This window comes from Chamaea fasciata, unplaced genomic scaffold (genome assembly GCF_029207755.1).
Source record: "Chamaea fasciata isolate MVZ Bird 193981 ecotype frontalis unplaced genomic scaffold, bChaFas1.0.hap1 SCAF_1, whole genome shotgun sequence".
NCBI classification, from domain to species: domain Eukaryota; kingdom Metazoa; phylum Chordata; class Aves; order Passeriformes; family Sylviidae; genus Chamaea; species Chamaea fasciata.
The window spans coordinates 5,465,156-5,488,671 of record NW_027094086.1 but is presented as its reverse complement, the minus strand read 5'-3'; the positions used below and the strand labels follow the sequence as shown (position 1 = coordinate 5,488,671).

General features: G+C 42.3%; 1 protein-coding gene across 1 annotated transcript in view; it reads right to left on the bottom strand.

Annotated features, from left to right (window-relative positions):
* The window catches only part of COL22A1 (collagen type XXII alpha 1 chain), a 201,780-nt gene that overhangs the window by 164,772 nt on the left and 13,492 nt on the right, over positions 1–23,516 (bottom strand). The window lies entirely within an intron of this gene.

Here is a 23,516-nt window from a genome sequence, read left to right as displayed (position 1 = left end):
TACTGTAAAACAGGCTGAGAGAGCTGGGGTTGTTCAGCCTGGAGAAGGGAAAGTTCCAGGAAGACCCTATAGCACATTCCACTAATTAAAAGGGGCTTTCAAAAAGTGTGGAAGGGACCTTTCACATGGGCAAATAGTGATGGAGACAGTCTTTCATTACCTCTTCAAGAACTGTGGCCTCACTTTTGCCTTTCTTTTACAAATATCCTGTGCTCCTCTTGGCTCCTCCCCAACTGCCTGCAGCCGAGGAATAAGCATAAATAGCTAGCAAGGGAAAGAAGTTAATTGCAATGATCCCTTTCCAGCCACAAAATAATCCACTGAGGCTCAAATGAGGTTGGTGCTTTCCCATCCCTGTTATTAGCACAGCTCTGTGTGTCCAAAGGAGCAGAGTGCTGGACTGACAGCACATCCATCAGTCCCAAGGAGCCACCAGGTCTCATTGCCACACTCAGGGCTGCACAGTTGGGAAGGCAAGACAAAAGCTGTCCTCCTTCTGTTGGAGCCTTTCCATGAAAGCCCTGACACAGGTGAACATTTTGGTGTCAAAGAGCATTTATGCCCATTTTTTCTGCTACTGCCAGGCAAAACTCTGAGCTAACACTTGTGATGCTCAGAGGATTTGCAGCAATGAGCACCCACTGAAAATGGCAGACAGTAACAAAATCTGCACTGCAGCTAAGGCTCTGCTAATTTGTAAATTTTTACTGATTTACAGAAGAGAATGTACAGTTGACTAACCTGAGCTTTCAGCCTCTGTTCCTTGTTACATCCTCTGCTTGCAGTTGCCTTTAAACATGTATTGTTTAAAACTTCTTTCTTGTCTGCAACCTTATATAATATTTTGTCAATCACTTGCTTTATCCAAAATTTTTATCAGCAAAGATTTTGCATTTATATCCATGTGGTTCATGGAAATTTTTAATAGCACCAGAATGCTAAATATCCCTTTAGAGTTGCACCAGGAATGATGACTTTCCACTGACACCTGCTACATGAGATCAGTCAGCTTTTAATCCAGAGTGCTACTTTTTAATGCAAATGCAATTCAATACATAGTAACAATGCCTAAGAAAAAATGTACTTTATTAAAGAACAAATGTACTTCATCAAGGTAGTTACCATATCAACCAAACTGTAACTCTATAGAAGAAAATTAGTTTTGTTAGAGATGAACTCTTTCTCATAAAATTAAAATTCTTGAATAGGGATACATAATAATTTGTATTCTGTAATACTTTATTCACTGGCTTCAACATCAAATATTACTTTTTTGTGAGTGAGATCAGGAAAATTGCTCTATAACTCTATAGACCATTTTTCAATTTCTAATAGGCTTACATTATCATTTCAAAGGCCCATAATTAGAGGGACTAGGAAGCTCTATGTATGTAAATTAGCAGATGACACCAAGCTGAGTGATGCTGTTGCCACCCCTGAAGGATGGGGCCATCCAGAGGGACCTGGACAAGCTCGAGAGGTGGCTCATGGAAATCTCCTCAGGTTTAACAAGGCCAGGTGCGGGTGCTGCACTTGGGCTGGGGCAGCCCCTGGTACCCATCCAGGCTGGAGAATGAAGGGACTGAGAGCAGTCCTGCCCAGAAGGACTTGGGGGTGCAAGTGGGTGAAAGACTGGACGGGAGATGTGCACTGGCAGCCCAGGAACCGCCTGTGTCCTTGGTTTGTAGGAGCTTCTTGTTGAAGGAAGCATTTCTGAAAGTAATTTAACTGCAGGTTTATTCTATAAGCAGATCACACTGAGATCTGTTTGATGAGGAGGGACTCAAGCCTCACTTTTATATATCATTTTTTAGAACCTTCCCTATGAAAAAAAATCTCAAAGCTCTCAAAAATTTTAAAAGCAAGAAACAATATGTCCTACAGAGTACATGCTCTGCAAAGAGATATGTCAGAAGAAAGTGTTGGCTCAGGAACATTCACTAGCACTAAAATAACATTAAATAACCTATTGTCATTAAAATGTAACAATAGGGCTGCAAATTTGGAAAAGGAGAGTGATCTCATTGTTTGAGTCTCTTAGCCTCCAAGCTATTTCAAAACAAATTCAAGGAAATGGGATAGAAAACAAAGGGGAAAATAAAAGAGAATGAGAAAAGAGTGGAGAGAAAAGCAGGTGGGGGGAGGAGGGGAAGGAAGGAAGGAAGGAAGGAAGGAAGGAAGGAAGGAAGGAAGGAAGGAAGGAAGGAAGGAAGGAAGGAAGGAAGGAAGGAAGGAAGGAAGGAAGGAAGGAAGGAAGGAAGGAAGGAAGGAAGGAAGGAAGGAAGGAAGGAAGGAAGGAAGGAAGGAAGGAAGGAAGGAAGGAAGGAAGGGAAAGGAAAGGGAAAGGAAAGGAAAGGGAAAGGGAAAGGGAAAGGGAAAGGGAAAGGGAAAGGGAAAGGGGCAGTATTGTGTCTGATATAACAATTCCTGGCCAGGAGTGGTGTGATTCTGCTGCCCCTTAGGGCTTTCTATAGGGAAACTTTCCCTGTAAAGTGACAAACACAAATCCTCGTTGCCCGATTTCCATCCTTGTGTCCATAGGACTCTGCTGAAACAGTTTCTTAATTTTTATTTTAATTCTTTCAAGGATAAGCAAGCCCTCAGCTGCCAAGGGCTTCTCTGGGGACTTGTGTATAATGAATGCTGAACATGTGTAGCTGTCAAGTTCCACAAGAATAAAGTAGAGAGGTGAGAATAGAAACACAAGAAGGTTAAAGCAAACATTATTTATTACCATGTTTCTTTTTTTTTTTTTTTTAATTTCTTTCCAGACTGAGAATTTCAGGATTCCAGAATCTCAGCAGCACCCAGTGCCTTGGCAGAGATTCAGACACTCTGAATCTCCATCATTATTCCATTCCCACAAGGGAAACTCGCTAGTTTCTCTCAAAAGATGTGATACTCCCAACCCAAATATTTGAGTTGTCTCACTCCCTGACATTGAAGTTTAGCCCCTTGTAATCCTATCCATGAATGAAGCAATGCAGAGCAAATGCAGGCTTCCCTAAAAGTTGTCTGCCAAAACTTTATACCAGACAGCCTGGTAAGAAAGACGAATTTGGGTTAAGGGGTGGGTGGGTTTCATGTTCTTATGTAGATAGTATTGCAAATTTCTTCTACATTGAAATCATTTTCCCATTGAAGATTGCACTTAAAGGGGAAGGGGCCTCTGAGAAAATTTTTTCTTAAAGTCAAGAATATTTCATGAAAGTGGCTTCTCAGAGGAGCTTTCTCAGAGCCCATTAGCTCTGTTCTTTAATTACGCAGGCGGTTCTCTGTGCAGCAGTTCCTCCAGCACATTTAATTCCCTGCAGTCAGTTGATGACTCCTATATATAGTACTACCTTTATTTGTTCTTTTCTTTTCTTTTATAAAACATTGCACATAGACCATTTTAAAACCTCCAAATCGAAGGGGTTTCCCCCCCCCCCCCTTTTAAAAATGCTTCTTTTGGAAGAATACCTACACTCTCTGCCTGTATTAACTGAATATTTTTTGGCAAATGTTTGTTGTCAGATATTCTTTCCCTGCAAATGAACCACTCCACAAAGTGCCACCCACCATAGAAACAAATTTATAAGGAAAAAATGTGGCACTTTTTTCAGCTACAGTGGCAGGTGGCTCTGACAGTGTAATGATACTGCAATAGTGTCTATACTAACATTATAATTTGTAGCAAGGTGTAGGTACAACAGAGCATCACAGCAATTATAGGATTCCACTTTGCAGTTTAATGCCTTGTGCAACTCTCCTTTCCTTTCTGAAATCACACTGAAACTTCACACCATGGAGTTTGAAGTCCATCAGTGCCAGGAAAATCACCTGTTTGTGGCTGCTGAAGCCAAGGTCAATTCTGTCTTTTTTCTTTCAGATAATGCCTACATTGATGCTGGATGAGGTTTCCACATTTGCTCTCTGTCACTACAGTGATAGAATCAGAGCATCATGGAGTGCCTTGGGCTGGAAGGGACCTTAAAGATCCTCTCTTTCCAGTCCCTCTGCCATGGGCAGGGACACCTTTCACTAGACCAAGTTTCTCAGGACCCCATCCAACCTGGCCTTTAACACTTCCAGGGATTCAGCATCCACAACTTCTCTAGCAAACACGTTCCAGTACCTCACCACTCTCAGAGTGAAGAATTTCTTCATGATATCAACATAAATCTGCCCTCTTCCAATTTAGAACCATTACCCTTTTTCTATCACCACAAACCTTTGCCAAAAATCCCTCTCCAGCTCTCTTGTAGAGATCATAAATGCTTATGATGAAATAAAAAGGGAATAGCAAACCCTCACCACAGCACAGCTTTCAGGTGGAGAAAACATAGCCACAGCCCACCCTACTCCTCATAAAGCTGTCACATTTTTCCACTAAAGCATTATTCTGAAAATGTACCAGCTCCCAGCTAAATTGCTCCCCAGACTCCCCTGTCTGCTGAGAAAGTCCCAAGTGACTTCAGTGGGACTCTGGGTGTCTGTGTCCACAGGGCTCCCTTCCCTTTTCCAGCACAGTAGCCAGAAAAAGTGAATCCCTGTGTGACCATCCATTCAGTGCTGCCACTGCTCAGCAGATGGTGTGTTCCACATAGAGAGTAAGCAAAATTACTGCAGGGTATTATACTCCAGAGAGCTTTCATGCAACACACATTTAAAGTTCCAGGCAAGAGGACACTTCTTTGAAAGGCTCTTTCTATAGAATGGAGAAACAGGGCTCCTTCAAAGAGGAATTCAGAGCAGAAACCAAATTTAGGTGCCCTGATGTAGCCCTGAAAAAGCTACCCTCTTCCCATTGTTTCTAGGGGAAATCTAGGAACACACAGTTTCCAAATTAGACATCTATCAAAGGCACCAGAGTAACATCCATCCAATTAAAACAAGCATGGTTGGGTGCATTCCTGGGCACTGAGGCCAAGGCATGTTCAAGCCCATATCTATGCTAGCAAATGGTCTTAGCCTCAAAACGAGGGGGCTGCTGACCACAAACACGTTGGAAGTACCCATGTGGGCCCCAGAAATGTGCCAGTGGAGTGTCAGCTTGCCTGGGGCAAAATGTGCCAGACCCCAGGGCAGATGAGTGAATTCCACTGCCCAGGAATGCTTCTGGCCACATTTACAGTTACTAGTTTAGATACATCCCATAAATATCGTCCTTTGCTAAGAGTTCTCTAATACAGATCAAAAGGACCCTCTTGAGCAACAATGCTAATTGATTTTATGGTCACAGACTACCAATCCTTAAATTCATTCAGTGCAAATGGGAAAGTAGGAAGGGGCCTCATGCACAGCCAAGAAATACTGTATCCTGTTTAAATAGGAACAGCAGGAATGCAGGGACTTCTGTCATTTGCAAACATTTGAAGTCCTTTGAAGGTGAAAAAGTAATTTTTTTAAAAAAAAAGGTTAAATTCTTCTCCTACACTTTTCTTCTCGTTCTGCCTCACTTGCACTGGAGCTTCACATCAGAGAGATATGAAAAGTACTGTTTTCCCCACAATGTGGCAGGCTGCACTGTGCATTTATACCATCCTCTCACCCTGGATCCAAGTATCTCTCTCTTCTCCTTTTGTTACTATCAATTGCCTTTTCCATTTTTCATTCCTCTCTGTCCTGTGCTCTGGATCTTGAGTCCAAAAGAGACAATGCCACAACAGGTACTCCCACCCCAACAGCACACAAAAAGTGACAACTACACACCTCCACCAGCACAGGGAATCCTTTACAGCCCATCAGCCTCATCTCTAGGCTGATCCCATAATCTAATCCTTAGCTCAGCTTCAGATGCCCTTTAAAATTTTCTAGAGAAGTTCCTGCATCGTGGTGAGGACTCATCTTTCCAAAGGATACCTGCACTGCAGGATGCTCAGAGAACCTCTCCCTCTCTAGTGCACCCACACAAATGCAAGAAACTCGTAGTATGACTGGCAGCAGAAGTATATTGTCAAGAGGACTGATGCAATTAGCACCGTTTAAGTGAGCAGCATACAGAATTAATTTGCACATGCTCCCACAGGGAATAAGTGGCACTCTGGGAACTATGAAAATAGCATCAGGCCTTGGCACTTCCAAGCTAATTTGCTTGTGTCTGCCCCTAAACAAACACAGAGACTCTGTGCCAAGGAGCTTGTCGGCAAACAGCACAAGGTTTGGAGGAAAGCAATTAGCAGCTGCTCTCCATCCAGGCCAGGAGTTCATTGCTGCTCTGGGCCACAAGTCCACCTCCTCCTCTCATTTTGGAAAAGAGGTGAAGCTTTAACATGCTAAGGGTCCTTGATTCGATTGAGCTACAGGCTTTCTCCTGAGTGGCCAACCACTGCCTTAGCAGATAAATTGCCATGAGCATGTCTTTACACTGATGACCTGTAAAATATTTAACAGGATGACAGCACGGAGTTGAGCTGGAGCACATCCTCCAGGAGCCAGCGGCCACAGCAACAAGCCCTTCCCCAGTGTCTGCTCTATTGGCACAGATGGAGCATTCCCTCCTGATGCAGCTGCTGGGCTCTTTGGCACAATTTGAGGTGTTTGCTGCCTGTACCTCAGAGGCTGGAGAGAACAGGGTGCTGCAAGGCTAAAAAAGTTTCCTGCTTGACCTTGTGTCCCAGATGAATAAATACTAACAGAAAGCATTGTATGTTTCTAATTTTTTTAACTCCTTGATAGATCCTAATCCTCCAATGTGTCAAGGAACGAGCAAAGATCAAAGGTACTGCTCACCTGGCTGTGAGGAGACAAAGCCACCCCACCTGCCAAAGTGAGGATCCCAAGAGTGCAGAAAGAAGAGATCAGCAAATAGGGCCCCTCTAGGGGTGCAGATGGGAATGAGTAGTCTGTGGATGGAACAGAAACCATTCCAGGTAGGTTGTCTCACCTGCTCACCATCTCACAGGCACAGAACTGCCAAGCATAAAAAACTCCATCATTCTCTCTCCCCTTCTCATTCATTAAATTTTAGAAAATAAAGTTTTTACATTCTTGGATTTTGCACCATTGGACATGGATCAGTTCCAATATCCACTTGTGTAATGAACAATAAGATTTCTATGATGTGTAAGAAGACCCAAGCTAAAACATCTGTGCTTTACACTCCTTTAAAAACTTATAAAGATTAGTACCACACATGTAAATGTTGGTTGTAGAAACAGGAGAAGCATTTCACTAACACTAGCAGATCTCTCTTATTTTTTTTCCTGTGCTATTAAACAAGTAATATGGAAGCAAAATTCTGCCAGCAGCAAATTTCACAACAGGGAGCTGGTAGCAGCAGCAGCAAAAAAATGCAGCATCTCTTACAGCAATGGCTGATTTTAGGATGGACTCAAATGTTGTAAAATGCTATCAACACAGGAGAGGTGGGGTTTTTTATTTGGTTTTTAAATAGCAATTCTGTGTTAGTCCTGTAATTGAAACGACTGGGATGCTTAAAAATAAACTCAGTGTGAAGCTCCGGTAGGTTGGTTCTCACTGAATAGGAACAATACAGTATTTCTGCTATAGAACCCCATCAATCTCACTTCACCAAAGGCACATTCCCCAGATGAGCCCAATGGAGCGGGGCAGCTACAGATCTGCTGAAGCCATCAGTTTCCACTGCTGGCTGCAGGGACAAGACAGTCTGTCCATTATCCTCCCATGTGCCACAGCACGGAGACAAGAGCGTGGAGTCTCCTCATCTGAGCACTGCCAGAAAGCTGACATGCCAACTCATAGTTTATAATTGATTTTTTAAAAAAGCGAATCCTGGGCAGACCACAAATGTTATTTTATTTGTTAAATTTCTGTAAAAGCAATTACTTGTCCAGAATAATAATGAGAAATGCAGGTAAGGCGTTCTGTTTCCTCAGAGTAGTTCCAAAAGTGAATTAATTAGAAGCAACTTGTTTCAAAGCTCATGGCTTTTCAGCTGATCAATAAATATACACTAGGTGTTCTCAAATAACTTCCAAGAGAGAAATATAGCTCAAGGATGAGTTTAAGAGGGACTCTGACTGCCATTACTCTTCTGGCATAATTATACAACTGCAAATTGAACAGTATCTTCTTCCATGTGGGTATTTTTGAGGTCTACTGTAACTGTGGCTTTGGGACTTTGACCAGCAGCAGTATAAATATATCATAAGAGGAAAGCAAAGAAATTTCTCTATAAATACAAAACATGACTGTAGCTAAGAGTTCGGTTTTGTTTTGGACAGAATTATAACATCACCTTTGCAAAATGGAGAGGGTTTAAGAAGTGACTTTAGTTTCCTCTTAGAAGAAACCAGCTTAAAAAACATCCTGACTGAAGGATGCTACTTTATGGATATGCCTCAGCAAGTTTGCCTGGCTGCTGTCCACATCCTTCTGAATTTGGCCTTTCCTGGGTAGGGCATGGAACTGGCCACACAGAGGCAGGAGGTAGTGGCAGACATGTGCCAGCCCCTAGACCAGCCGGAGAAAGCAATGGGACACTTCTGTGGTGATATCGCTCTTCAGAAGACATCATTTGAGAGCAAGACATCCATCTGATAATCTGCATGGGGTTAAACCTTGGGGACACCAATGGAAACAGATTGAGCATGACTGATCTTGTGGGAAAAAGGGTTTGTCCAAGACTGGGTGCCACCACAAGCTGCTGGCTCTCAGAGCTCTATCTCTGCCTTCCAGGGTGCTACAGAGTCCAGCAGGAAAAATACATTACTCAAAGTGAGTGAAGGATGGCAGAAGCAAGCCCAGTGCTCACTTCTTTATCTCCAAAGGGTTTAAACAGACCATTGGTATCTGTAAAGGTCTTAAGAGATTTAAAGACCTTTAGGAGATTATCTGGGTTTTTAGCTTCCAGACACACCTAAAAATGGCCAGGTTGAAAGAACTGGGTTCACTTCTGACTTAAATTTTGAAAGATAACTTCAGTCCTATATTAATTTTATCCAAACAGGTTCATTCACCTGCCAGTTCCAAACATGTAACCAGGCCAAACTTTCTAAGGAGCTTTACAAGAGATCTGGGTGCTTCCTTTCCATGGGCACTTCAGCAATCTCTCTTCAGAAGCTTAAAAGCAGCTGAAAGAAAAGCAACTTAACCAGAAGTGGGTTTCATGGCATCTGCCCCCTCCACACTCTGCTAAACAAAGGATGTGACAAGTGGAGCCTGGAAAATAAGGCTGTGTGAGCAATAAATAAAAGCAGGCACAACCTGGGCTCTGTTACTCAAGCCTGGTGCATATGGTTCAAATGCTGATTTCCCCTTTCTTTCCCCCGACAGAGTTTTCCCTGCTCAAAAATGTCAACCACTCATTTTTAAGGAGGTCTAAGAAGATATTGCAGACAAGACATCTGTGCAAGAAGGTAAAAGGGAAACAATCAAACCAGAGCACAAAAAAGAAAGGAGTCAAGAGGGGGAAAGCACAAGGGTATCAATTGGCATCTATAGCCCTGCCACCCCTGAGTACTGAGATCTTCAGTCCCAACTAAAAGCTTCTCTGTGCTAGGAAAAAAAAAAAATAATAATTAAGCCCTCTGGATTAATACAAGGCTGCCACACTGTGCAATACACCTGTGCTCTCTTACTCACATACCTGGAACCAAATTATGCTATTGCTGTGCTAGTCTGCCAGCAGCACAACCCAAACCTCCCCACAGACATGCCAGGATGAGTTAATGCTGTAAAACTTTCAGCTGTACAGCCACAAAAGGTACATCCCAGCATGAGAGAATCTATGTTTCCAGAGGACCTACAAAGTCAGCCCAGCAGTACCTGTCCCCATTGTCCCTCTCCAGAGAACTGAGCACACCGATTCTCCAAAAGTAACATGATTTGCATTGATTTTTTTAAAACATAAGAAGTAATTGATATTTTGAACCAAAACCAAAATTTCTCCACAAAAACCCCCAAGTTCAAAATAAATAATTTTAATAGCTTCAAAGATTTTTTTGCAATCCTTCTCCATGATCAAAAATTCATATAAATTGTTTTTGCCCAGAAGTTTTGATCTTGATGAATTAGCATTTTCCCTATGACAGGCATTTCATTAAGAGGTCCCAAATCAATTCTGAGAGGCTTCTTTTCCTACAAATCACAACGTCTTCTAGGCCATGCACCTAGGGGTATATGGTGTGGGAGGTGGATAATTTTACCTGCTGTCAGTTAGGAATGAGAGATTTGGACTTGACATTTAAATCTGAAATAAAATAAAATATTGCAGGCAGAAGTACAGTGTGTTAGCTCGAGAGCTTCTGATGAGTCCTGAAGGACAACATTCAGCATTGTGCTCATTGGGCATGCTCCTCTCCTGGCTGAGATGGAAAGGGGTTTCAGAAAACCTCATGTGGCCTCAGGAAAGGAGATTTTCTGTATTGTATCAAATGCCTCAGCAGCAGTTCAGCAAGTTTTCTGTAGTAAAACTGATCCCCACAAGGTATTTTTGCAGGGTGACTTCACATTTTAAATCACATCCAACAGGTTTGGAGTTTTTAAATTTTTTTTATTTACACATCCCTAAATTTTTCCAAGGACCTCTGAATCCTGCCTTTCAAATTTAGGTCAAATACCAATTCATTTCTTTCCTCTTGGACTTTTTTTCCCCTCCCTAAGTGATGCTTTTGCAGAGGATTTGCTGGGAATTGCTGCATTGGGTGGGGCTACATAGATGGGAAGTGGAATTTCACAGCCAGTTCAGCATCCTCAGTCTGCATCACTTGGCATAGGGATCCACTAGGAACAGCACAGCCACTTTGGGAATTTCACCTTTCTACACTGCTACAGTGAAGATGTTCTCATTGCACCTAAGAGCCACACAGGCACTGAGAATCAGCCAGACTCTACTTCTTTAATGTTTTTTTACCCTGTCCTGTAGAAGAACTGAATCACAGAATCATTAAGATTGGAAAAGAACTCCAAGATCATTGACTCCAACATTTTATCCATGTCCATTAAACCATATCACAAAGTCCACTCATTTTTTGAACATTTCCAGGGATGGTGACTCCACCACTTCCCTGGGCAGTCTGTTCCAATGCTTAAACAGTCTTTCAGTGAAGAATATTTTCCTAATAACCGGCCTGTTTTCTTAGGTAATCCTCCCCTTTTCTGCATGGGCAGAAAGGTAGATTATAACCTGTGTAGTTGATGCCTTAAGTAATTCCTGGAGCTCTTTAGCTGTTCTTTCCTAGACTTTATAAGAGAGTGTATTGGGCACAAAGCAAAATAAAAGCAGGGACAGAACTTGACTGGGATTTCCATGTGTCTCTGCACACAGAGAGAGAACAGCCAGGTGGACTCACAAACACCCAGTAAAGGACAGGGCAACCAGCTTTGGTGTTATCAGGGAAGACTAGAGAAAATCAACCCTGCAGGGTCATTCCCAGCTGCCTCCAGAAGCAATGGAGAAGGTGTGGGTGCATGCTACAGAGGAGTTAGACATCTGTGCAACTACTGAGCATTCCGAGCTGTTATTTTGCCTGGATCACAGCTTCTGTCCCTCAAGGAAGAGGGAAAAACAAGATTTCAGCTTTACTTCCTGGGGAAGTCACCTATTCAGCAACGTTTGACTTGCAGACATATGTTATCCATGCAGAGGGAGAATTGGAAGAGGAGCTAATGTTATCATAGGAATGGCAATCCTAAGGAAGTTCCCAGCTGCCTTTTGCAGGTGGGATTTCTCCCCTCTTAAAGAGAGACTTGAGCCTTAAGTGAAAGTGGTGAAGGCTTGTGCAAGTTTCTCTGACCTGGCTTGCCGAGGTACTGGCTTTGGGAGTGGATATTTTAGGTGCTGACCTGAAGAAGAAATTGTTTCTAGGTGAGGATCATGGGAGAAAGAGTTTGTGCTTGCAGAACTGTGCCGGGGCACATGCTGGGCTGGGACTTTCTGTGTGAAGGAAGCAACAGTGAAGTCTGCTGCAAGAAAATGGCTAGACACATTAAAGCTTTTCATTAGCACTTTCTGATAAGATTATAAATATTCTGTATAATTGCCATTAGCTAGAGTGGCCAAAAGCCTGAAGTGGCAAAAGACTGCAAGTTCATTACAAAAAATTAAGCAGAACACACATGAGAGGGGAAAGCAGAAGATGGAAAAACAGAGCAGAGGAAGTTAATCCATTTCTTAAAAGAACCTTTTAATAACTCTAAAACACACAGCACAAGTCCCAGTGTGGACCAGTTGGCCCCTTGCCACTCTCTTCTCCGGGGCAGTGGAAATGGGATCCATCAGCTCAGCAAATACTGTCGGTGAACAAAGGCCCCACTGCCAAGATCTGCTGGCACCGGCACCATTCCCACGCCTCGCCCACATCCCCTCCAGAGAGCAGGGCTGCCTTTGACACTTTTAGCCCAAGTGTCCCTGCCTGGTACCAGCACCCAAAGCTTTGTCCTTTTCCCCTCCCCATTTCCCCCTGGGTCTTTTGGAGGCCTAGGCTGCCCAAGCCATCCAGGGGGTTCCCTTGCACACTGAGCCGACCTCATTGTGCTCTGCCCCAGTGAGCACAACTAATAACCACAGTTTGCCTCCTCTAATTGAGGCTCTGAATAACTGGGAGCAAGTGCCCACCCCTCCAACAAAGGCAGAGCTCCCCTGGCCGCCGAGCACAGCTGCCACTCACGCTGCTCTGTGCTGGGATGCCACAAAAGCTGATCTATTCTGCACGGAAAGCAGCTATCACCAAACCCAGCTATGAGCAAATGGGGGACAGCGTGAATTCCAGGAAAGTCCTCATGGCACAGACCATGTCCAGCCCTCCGTGCCCCACGCTTGCTGAGCACCAGAAGCTTGGTGAAATTATTTTGCCCTGCAACAGGTTTTTCTAAGAGGCAGTGGATGCCCAGAGGAATGACATACACGCTGGTGATGAAAATTACCATGGAGGGTGTTTTTCAGCTCAGAATACAAAACAGATTGGCTTTTCTGCAGGCACTGGTAAGAAAAATACTAATTAGTACAAAGTATGGTTATAGGCAAACTCTCTTGCTTAGTTGCTCATTCATTAAAGTGAAATTAATCTGGATTTAGATCAATGCAAATGAGTGAGGAATGTAGCTGGGTGTTTTGTTTTGTGTACACCCATTTGCTGCTGTTGCTGATCACAAAGAAACAAAGCTAAAAGCACAGCACAGGACACTTCAAAGTCAGCTCTATCTCTAATGACCAAGGCCTGCTATCAAACAAATGTGTCCTGTTACAGCTCGAGCCCCCAAAACTCAGTCTGGGGATGTGAAGCCATTCAGGTGAGCAGAAATAATTCTAGATAAATCACACAGAAGTAAAAGCAGAAAACAGGAAAGGCAGCTGCATCAAGTTCTCCATGTGGAGATGTCAAGGGCAGCCTTGGCTTGGTAAGCAGTGAGAAACCTTCGTATATAATACAAGAAATCTGGAAAAGAACTCTTTACAGGAGCAGGTAGTGACAGGTCAAGGGGAAATGGCTTCAAACTGAAAAGACTAGATTTAGATTAGATATGAGGATTAGGAAGAAATTCTTTATTATAAAGGTGATGAGGCATTAGTACACATCTCCCAGAAAACCTGTGGCTGCCCACCCCAGAAGTGTTCAAGGCCAGGTGGGATGAAGCTTTGAGCAACCTGATCGAGTCAAAGGTGTCTCTAGCCCCAGCACGGGGTTAGAACTGGATGATTTTATAATTTCCCCTCCAACCCAACCAATTCAGCGATTCTCTGACTCTGTGATCACATTCTTGGCTTTGACTATCAGGTCAGACCTTCTTTATTTCACTGAGCTTCTCATCCCAGCAACATCTCAGATGAGATTTCACAGGTCACTGTACCAAACCTCAAATTCACATAGGAAAAAAAAAAAAAAAACCACCGTGAAGAATGTGATTTGCCTAAGAGCTACTTAGAAACCTGATAGCTGTGCCACTACGCAAAAAATGTCAGCAGCATTTATGACTAGCTGAGGAAACTGCCACCCACCAAAAAATAGTGTAGTATGGACCAATGCGTCCACATTCAAACATCCTGTCTGCTTTACAATGCTCAGAACTTCCATATTTCTATACAAACCAAACTCATTCTTTGGCCAGGAGGGCAGGAAGGCAGAGCCAAACTGCTCTCCCTATTCCCATCCACCCAAAATTGGGATGCCACATTCCCATTGCCCATTAGGGAAAGGCTCCTGGCCTGAGAGTCTGCTATTCCCTGAACCATGTCAGGTCATTGTTTGGAAAGAGCTCATTAGCAGAGAGTGAACCCATCCCACCAAGTGTCCCATAGGCTGTGGTGGGACAGTGCCAGGGCCCAGGACTTTTACTGGCAGTGGTGTGGCTTCCAAGGGTCTGTGCTGTCACAGGACATCCCTCTGGGTGGCATTTCTCCTGGCTGCACTGTGTGTGCACATGAAGAGTCAGGCCCTCCATCACTGCTGCTCAGCACAAGCATCCACAGAGATAGCTGGGGTATTCAAAGGGATTCCCATCACCCCAGAGCTCACCTGGAGATATCCAGAACCAGCAGATATTTGGCTGGGTTACTTACTCAAGTATTGGTTACAGAGTTGCTGGAGCATGTCCAGAGAAGGACAACAAAGCTGGGAAGGGTTTGGAGCACAATTTTATAAAAAACAGCTGAAGGAGCTGGGGGTGTTCAGCCTGGAGAAAAGGAGGCTCAGATGGATCTTACCACTCTCTATAACTTCCTGAAAGGAGGTTGTAGCCAGGTGGGGGTAGGTCTCTTCTCCCAAGTAACAAGAAAAGAAGGACAAGAGGAAATGGCCTCAAGTTGCACCACAGACTGGATATTAGGAACAATTTCTTCACTGAAAGGGTGGTCAGGTATTGGAACAGGCTGCCCAGGGAAATTGTGGAAACATTCTCTGGAAGCACACAAAAGGTGTGTAGATGTGGCACTGAGGGACAAGGTTTTTGGGTGGCCATGGCAGTGATAGGTTGAGTTGAACTCAATGATCTCAGAGGTCTTTTCTCACTTGAATAATTCTGTGATTTCATGATAACAGTGGAACACAAAGGACACAAGTTCATGCTGAGAATGTACCAGTGGTCACTCTAAAACTGGTAGTTTCAGCTTCACAGGATGTTGCCTTAAGCTTATAGTGGTGGCTGTCGTGGCCAGAATGCCTTCCAGATGGCAGTAACTCCATCTTACAAAGGCCCACATGGGTGCATTTTTTGGGCAGGACATGCTTTTATACAGTGTTACAGAAAGAGGGAATTTTCTTCTGAGATAAGAAGTAAGGCAAGAAAACCCTGAGTCCTTTAATATTTAGGCTTGATCCATCTTGGATATTTTTTCCTAGTCATTCACTAGCCATCACATCATTAGCTTCTCAAAGAACTGACTGTCTTTATAATGATCCAAAGGCAGCTTCTCTTGAATTGTTCCCCCACTGCCTCTCTGGGAAGCAGATGGGTTGGGGAGAGTGATACAGACCTGGTGCTCCTGCTGGGAAATTGAAAACTTGCTCCCTGCAGTGATCACCACCATCAGTGCCTGACCCCTTTCCCTGCAAAGTGCTGGATATGTGGTGTTGTTTTCTGTGCCCATAACTGACTGAGGATTAGTTACTGAGAAACAGCTTGGCAGCCTTCCAGGCCATCACACAAGAAAATCACTCTATTGCCTTATGGCCAAACAAAGTCTACAGTTTGTCTCTAATCACCTCCATTAGAGCATAGTTTGCCTTCTAATCAAAGGCCACATTTTCCATTTTATTTTTCTTCCCATCTTCCACCCATGCCAGGACCAAGATGCTGCAAACATTCCTATATATGTAGATACTTAGAGATTAAAATATCCCTCCTCCAAGATCTGAAAGCTCAGAGTCTAATAGAGAGGTTCTGGTGGATTTTCTGCTGGAAGAAATCACAAGAAAAATATATTGGTGATTTCTCAACAAAGCTTTTTTTCCACCTCTCTGCCAGACTCATAAATTTTACAGCTACAGAAAAGTATGACCAGCGTCAAGGCCTCTTGCACATGACATCAGACATCTCATATTCCAATGCAATATCTGCTCTTTTGAAAAAGAATCTTTCCTTTCTCAGAAGAAAATGCTGTTAAAGCCAGCAGTTGGAGGCCAACATGAACAAGACCTCATGTGTTCAATGGGCATCAGCCTGCATTTTAAAGAAGCCCAAGCACACTCTACGAGCCCCACAGGTGATCTTCTTTCAGGCATTAACTATGCTCAGTTAAAAAAAAAATGAATCTTACATGCCCCTGAAGAAGCAGCTTCTAGTTTCCACTTTTGTCTTGCTGAAGGGATTCAGACAATCAATGCAACAAATTTTAACACTGATGATGTGCCCTATATTTCCATGTTTCCATACTTCTCCAAAGGCAAGATGAGTACTGATGGTCGTTATCTTCTTATATATTCTTCCACGGGTGTTTTGGGAGTTTTGATCATTACCAACTGCCAGAATTTAATATGGCATTAATTTTCTTAGTCAGAGCAAGGTTATGTACTAGTCCAAATAAAAGAGTAATTTAAATATAAGATTCAGTGTCATGGTTCTCTTGACATCTTGCACAAATACTGACCAAGCCCAAGCTTCCATCGCACAGTATCTGCCCAGACAAAAATAAAGCTGCACCTGTACATCCAATCTATTATTTGCATTAACTTCTTTACACGTGTAGGTAGGACATCAGCCTGTGGGAGAAAGTCCAGAGGAAAGCCGCCAAGTTGATTAGAGAGATGTAACATCTCTGCTATGCAGAAAGGTGGACAGAATTTGGATTATTCAGGAGGTAAAGAGAAGGGCTTTTGGGTGACCTGATTGCAGCCTTTCAAGACCTCAGAGATGGAGAGAGACTTTTTATAAGAACCTGGAGTGACAGAACAAGGGGGAATGGCTTCCAAGTGAAAGGCAGTAGGTTTAGGTTAAACATTAGAAAAAGTGTTTTTTACTCAAGAGGTGGTGAAGCACTGGGATGGGCTGACCAGAGAGGTTTTAGAAGCCCCATCCCTGTCATAGTTCAAGGCCAGGCTGAATGGAGCTCTAAGCAACCAGATCCAGTGAAAGGTATCCTTGTTCATGGCAGGAAGCTGGAAATAGATGATCTTTGGTGTTCCTTCCAACCCATTCAAAATTTCTGTAATAAACTTCTAAATGTAATTGCTTTTGAGACAATGTTATTATGGCGTACCTTACTAGAACCACTCCCTGAGCTGTCCCATTTAAACCAAGAGAGGATCCACCTCCCATAGCTGGAATTCATCATTTTATGCTCCACCTTCATTAAAAAGAGCTGCCATAGCAGAATGAGTGAATCCAGTAGGGACGGTTAAATGCTGCTTGGCAGACTCACAGGGGAGTCACAGTAAGGACAGTGTTGTTTTCCTTGGTGAAAATCAACATTAACTATTTCTTCATGCTATCACCCTACCAACAGCTCCTCCTCACCTACAAACCGAGAAGTGCAGGGAGAATCTCTTAGCATCCAGCCTGGAATTCCACACAAAAGTGAAATGAAAAGCTCAGCCCAAGATCAGGAAAACACACAGGCGATGCTTTCTATAGAGAAACTGGCTTCAGTTGCTTTTGCATGGGTCCCACCAACCCTAGGAAAATCACCAACGTGTCAAAAAAACCAAAACTGAAACCACCAAAAACCTAACAAAACTACAGAAATTACTATATAATTATAGATTCATTGCAGATATATGTCTACACTCTCTACTTTCCCATTCAAAATTATATAATTAAACATCTACTGATTTAATGAAAACTCAGTCTGTACTATTCTGAAATTAAGACACTCACCTCCCCCTGTGGGACCACAGATCCACCCAGAATAAATAGCATGTTTATCCACCCCTGTGGTTTCCATTCCTTAGATTTTATTTGTGTTCACTGAGAGAAAATCACTCCATTCACTTCCAGTTATATACATGGATGTGTGTGCATATACATACATTAAAAAAAAGTGGATGCTATAAAAAGAACTGAGTCCAGAAGAGAAAAAAATAAAGAATGCCTGTACTCCAAAAGAGGCTTATTTAAAGGACAGATTGTGGGGGATGCTTGACTCCATGGGAGTCATGCAGTCCCTCATCAGTGACCATTCTTCACCAAAAATCCACAATAAGATGAGCTGGCAGCCCCTTCCTCTTAGTGACTTGATCAATACTTCATCCCCTGCTCACTTTGAACCCACATCCAACCATAGGAGAAAAGCCACAAGCCCCTGGGATAAAGCAGATGGAGAGGAGAGGGCCCTTGGTGCCTTCAGTCCCCTGTTTTCTGGTGATAGCAGATTACTTGTAAACTTATTCTATAATGGGGCGGGGGGGGGGGGGAAGAGAAAACACTGCCAAAACAACCTCTGTGACTATGAACTCACTGACATCAATTTACTTGCCCTCCTTGGCATTTCTCCCTCTCACTCCACCACAGAGTTACGGGTAGGAAACACTTTTCCTGAAAATCTGTTCTTCTCCTGTGCATTTTGTGGTGAAGGGGAGACAATTATTGAGAAGAAAAAAGGAAAGAACAGAAGATGAAAGGGTCAGCCTCGCACAATTACAACCTCAAGTGCTCCTGCACTATTCCTGAACTGCATCAACATAGCCTAAGCCTGGCACCACACTGGAGGTGCCTGTCAGGGAGCAGTGGAACACACAGGAGCAGGAACACCATCCAGAAACCCACAGAGCCAGACCAGGTCCATCCTGAGAGCTGGGCTGTGCTGAGCACACTGAGAAGGTGTAGGGACAACCCCAACCCCACTCCTGCCCCATAGGTAAAACCTCCCCATACAGCCAGCAGTGAGGAACCATTCTCCTAAGAATTTCTGCATTTGTTTCACCTACCTTCCTTGCTGGTAGGACAGGAGTTCTTTTAGGACTAAGAGGTTGCATCTCTATCCCCCAATGAGCGTCTTTAGTATACGTGAGTGCATCAAACCTCCCAGGGAAAATCTTCAGAGTGCCCCACAAGGAAGGGATTTGCACCATGCGTAAATCTGTTCAGCCAAGGTTGATTTCTAAAGTCTTCTAGTGCTTGAGCTTAAGAAAACCACTGGATTCACTAGAAATAACTCAGAATGTATACAAATAGCTGTACAAAGTTGTGTACAAGTCAGTCTAATACTTTCTCAGATGTTTGGTTAATTAAACATTTATTATCTTGCACAGTACTAGTTCATGGAAAATAATTAGCAGTGAGATATTGCTGAGCATAAACACAGAGGAGTGAAACCACTCTATGCTCCAAAATAGAAACTAATGCTTTACTTATAAGGTAAACTAAAGAACCTAAATAAAAAAAAAAAAAAAATGAAACAACCTTCTCTAGGATCTGAACACGGGAGAATTTTCTTGACCCTGCGAGACTAAGAGATATTTTTCAACACTTCAATAGCACCTAACATTTTATGGTCAAGGCATGTGCCCACGGAAATCAAAGTAAAAGCAAAGACACTTCTATTACAGGCCCCCTAGAACAAATAAAAATATCGACCTCCAAAGCCAAATTACTTATAATCAACTCAAAAATAGCTTGGAGAGATGAATGTGGTGGGAGGGTGTAGCAACCCATCCACTAATTCCATTTATTTAGAGTTCCTATTCTGTTTTCTTGTGCTGTCAGCAAGCACACAGGATAGTATTTTTAACTAAATAATAGTATGAGAAAGGATTTACTATGGAAAAAAAAAATCCCACCCACCGGGATAAACTCCTAATTATAGGTGATAAAAATGATTCTGAGCCAGTCATACATTAAATAGATTCCTGTGTACCATCTAACATTGTGTGAAGTCACAGCGTCTTACAGCTTGTAAAGCTGTGAGCACGTAAATACTCAGCTGGTGGTAAATAAATTATAAATATAATATTAGCCCAGGAAATTAATTCTTCAGGATATTATCAAGGTCACTACAAAGAACAGTTTATCAGGCAGGTAAATTAGACAGGCATCTGCTTCTGTGCTTGCTAATAGAAATTAGAACAGCCAATGTAAATGATGTTGAATTTTTGAAAGATTTGCAGTTCTGCAAATGTTACACTTGTCCTTAAACAACTTTGTTAAAAATCAACATGCATGACTCACTATTCCAGCACAGAGCTCCGATAGCTTGGAGGAATAGTTAGCAGATACATCTCTGAATAAACTAACACAGTAAATTTTCCAGTACATTTTGTTTTATTTCATATTATACACTCACAATTCAACTAAGACTCATGTCTTATTCATTACAAGCAAGGATAATGATGATTTCCTTCTATTTTTATACTCTTTTGCCCTTTTCATTACAGCCATGAGCTCCAATGGAGCCACAGGTGTAGAAGTGGGGTTATTTCTCTGGAGTGGGATTGGTGATTGCAGGCTGCCAATAAGCTCGACTAGGGAGGGAACATTATAGCCAACATCTGCCCTCTTGCAAAAATTTTGGGGCTGGATAATGCCAAAATATATAGGGAAATATGGTGTCAGGAACTGAAAGAAAAATGGATATCCAGTTTCCTGGTCTAGACACTTAAGTGACCTTTCCAAAGTGGCTGATCTGTGCACTGTGCCGCATCAGACAGCGTTGAGATGGAGTTTCAGGCATCTGCGACTCAAAGGCTGGTCTGGATCATTTCAGTTCCCGAGGGATTGTTAGTCCTGAGCACATCCCTTCTCTAACATGATCCTTCTTATGTGTGTTATGTTTATATACAAGTCAAAATACTTGAGACGAGGCATGCTGTGTTCCATCAGACAAGCCCTGCTCAACAATAACAAAAACATATCTACTGTGTTCAGTAGAAATCTAAAATACATCTCCATACCAGCCACTGTGAAAAAAATGAACTCCATCCCAGCCAAAACCAGCACTCTACTGCAGAGGTGCCATTCACATTGACACTTCTGTAAAAGGCACCCAGAGTGAATTCAATGAATATTTGAATAAATCATAGAGTCATAGAATGCTTTGGTTTGGAAGGGACCTAAATGATCATTCAGTTCCAAACCTGCCATGGACTTCTGCTACACCAAAGTCCTTTTCCACTGGAACCTGTTCCAGTGCCTGACCACCCTCAAGGTCTTTCTTCCTACTATCTAATCTAAATTTAATCTCTTTCAATTTAAAGCCATTTCTGTTTTTTTTTTCTATCAGATACGAAAGATTGTTTAATTACCTTAACCAATACTCAGAATTCCACTGGCTTAAAGTCAGCTTTCCAATCCCATTCTTAGCAGGATGAATTTACCACAGCAGTTCTTCCACTGGGTTTGTTCACCAGATCCTCCAAGTGAGGATCCTCTCTATGGGAAGACAATCAGGATGCACCAGCAACATGAGTTTGGTTTACATTCAAGCTGGTCTGAGCTGGCATCTTTCCCATTTCGGTTCCAGTAAAGTTTGGTTTGGGGTCTGACATTGTTGCAGTGAGAACTGGAAAGATCATCAAGCACAAGTAGATTCACGCTTCAATTAACAGCAACAACAAAAAAGCTATTAGCAACAAAGATTATCTTTCAATAATAGTAATTAAAAAAGCTGTTTCTGTTACTCTTAATTGTATTGCAGCCATTATTTGTTTTTTAAAGCATTATCTCCTTGCTATAAATGAGTCAAAAGACTTCAGCAGGTAATATCCCAACAGTTAACTTCAAGGACCAATTTATCACAAGATTTAGGCAGAAGCAAATGATAAGGGAGAGGAAACCATTCTCCTCACAGCAGTTCCTTAGGGACTAAATAAATTTGGCAGTACAATGTTTGACCCTAAACATATGGCAATAACAGCTCTCTAAACTGACATTGTCTCCTTCAACTGCACAAACCCTGCAGCATCAGGGAGCTGGGTGAGAAATGCAGCACATCCACTTCAGCCTGCAACGACGCTGGCCTGAATATCCATCAGTAATATAAATTCCAGCAGACTGAATTTACTGGCATAAGGAAACAAGTATTATTGTATTCCCAGAATGTAGCAGGGAAAAGTTCAACTCTTTTGCTGTTGGCTGTCAAAGCAAAGAATCCAATGAGAAAGTTATATAACCTCTCTCAAAAGTGAATGAAAAGAGAGAGGCACTCAGAGGTTGAATCACGTCACCTGCCTCAAACAGTCATCCTCAAAAAGGATGAAACATTCTCTTGAGATGTCTACTCCTTTCCACTGACTTTCAAAAGAGCATGGACAAATAGCTTTCAGGCTACTGCAGTTAAATGATATGAATCCTACTGAAGGTACCTGAATATAAAAATACGAAATTGTTTAATTCTATTTATGGCTTTCAGTTCTGATCCAACATCAATCTTCAGCTCAGAAACATTCTTTGGTCTAAGCTATTAGAGTAATTTTCCACAAAGATTTAGCACAGGTGACTAAAATTCTGCTGCACCATCCCACCTGTGTCACATTAGTACGGCAGCCTCTGACAGAGGTGTTGACTCTTCAGTGCCAAATCAGAGAGATTTTTACAGTAGATGTAGAATGAATATATAGATAGAACTAATATGTGCTATCCACCTTGCTGTAAAATCCTGGAGGAACAAAGCACAGTGATTCCTATGGCAGTGTAGCTAAATGAAGTCTCACTCAGAGGTGGTGGATTGAGTTGATTGTGTGTAATCACTTTGCAGTAAAAATGTCCTGTATTTCATCCTCTCTAGAGTTTTAAAATGTTGTAGCTTTATCTACCTCACTGTAAAAAGAGACTGATACTTAAGGCTGAAAGGACACAGATTTATTTTTCAGAGTTTATATATATAGAAACAAACATATGTCTTATGCCCGTACCCAAATATATACACATATATGTGCATTTTATATAAAAAAATCCTTCGTTTTCTAGAGTACAGATGAAGTTATAGCCAAACTGACACTGAATGTTGACTATTAATCCACAAGAAAATGAGTGGAGTTTAGGAACCTGACGTCCCATGGACCTGCAGTTCAACAGACAAGGACAGCAAGTGACAAAAATCATCTTACCCAATTGAGCTACCTCACTTGAAAGATACTTTCCCTACATCTGGCCAGGATTAGTAGCAGAACTCACAGTTCCCAAAATACACAGCATGCCAAAAAGCATTTTACAAGACCTTAGAACTATTCTCCACCATTTTTAAGTACATAAATACAGCAGAGCTTGCAACAATTTCTTAATTGCAATTTAAAGAATTAGTAATTTATCAAAAAGCAGTTCTCCAAGGTGTCAGTGTATTCCCACTGCTTTTGTTTTGCATCATAAACAAGCTTACTGATTTGAAAAGGAATTTGGTATTTGGGTGTAACTTGTAGGGAACTTGATGGGATTGAATCACTAACCCTACAATTTACTACCAAAAATAGCCCACCAATTAAACCACACTGCATGTGTGTGGCACTGAGGAAGAAATATTCTTAACAGACTGGTACATTAGAATTCAATTCCGTTTGTTGGCTTAGTTTATTTAAAGGAAAAAAAAATTTGAAATTCAGCAGCATTTACAAACTTCCATAGGAGAAAGGACACACCACTTCATATTACCAAGGGATAAGAAAGGAAATCATTGTATCACTTGAGTTTGAACTCTAGTAATAACATGAATATCTCTGCTGCAGAGAGACCATGCAAGGTTTACAGAT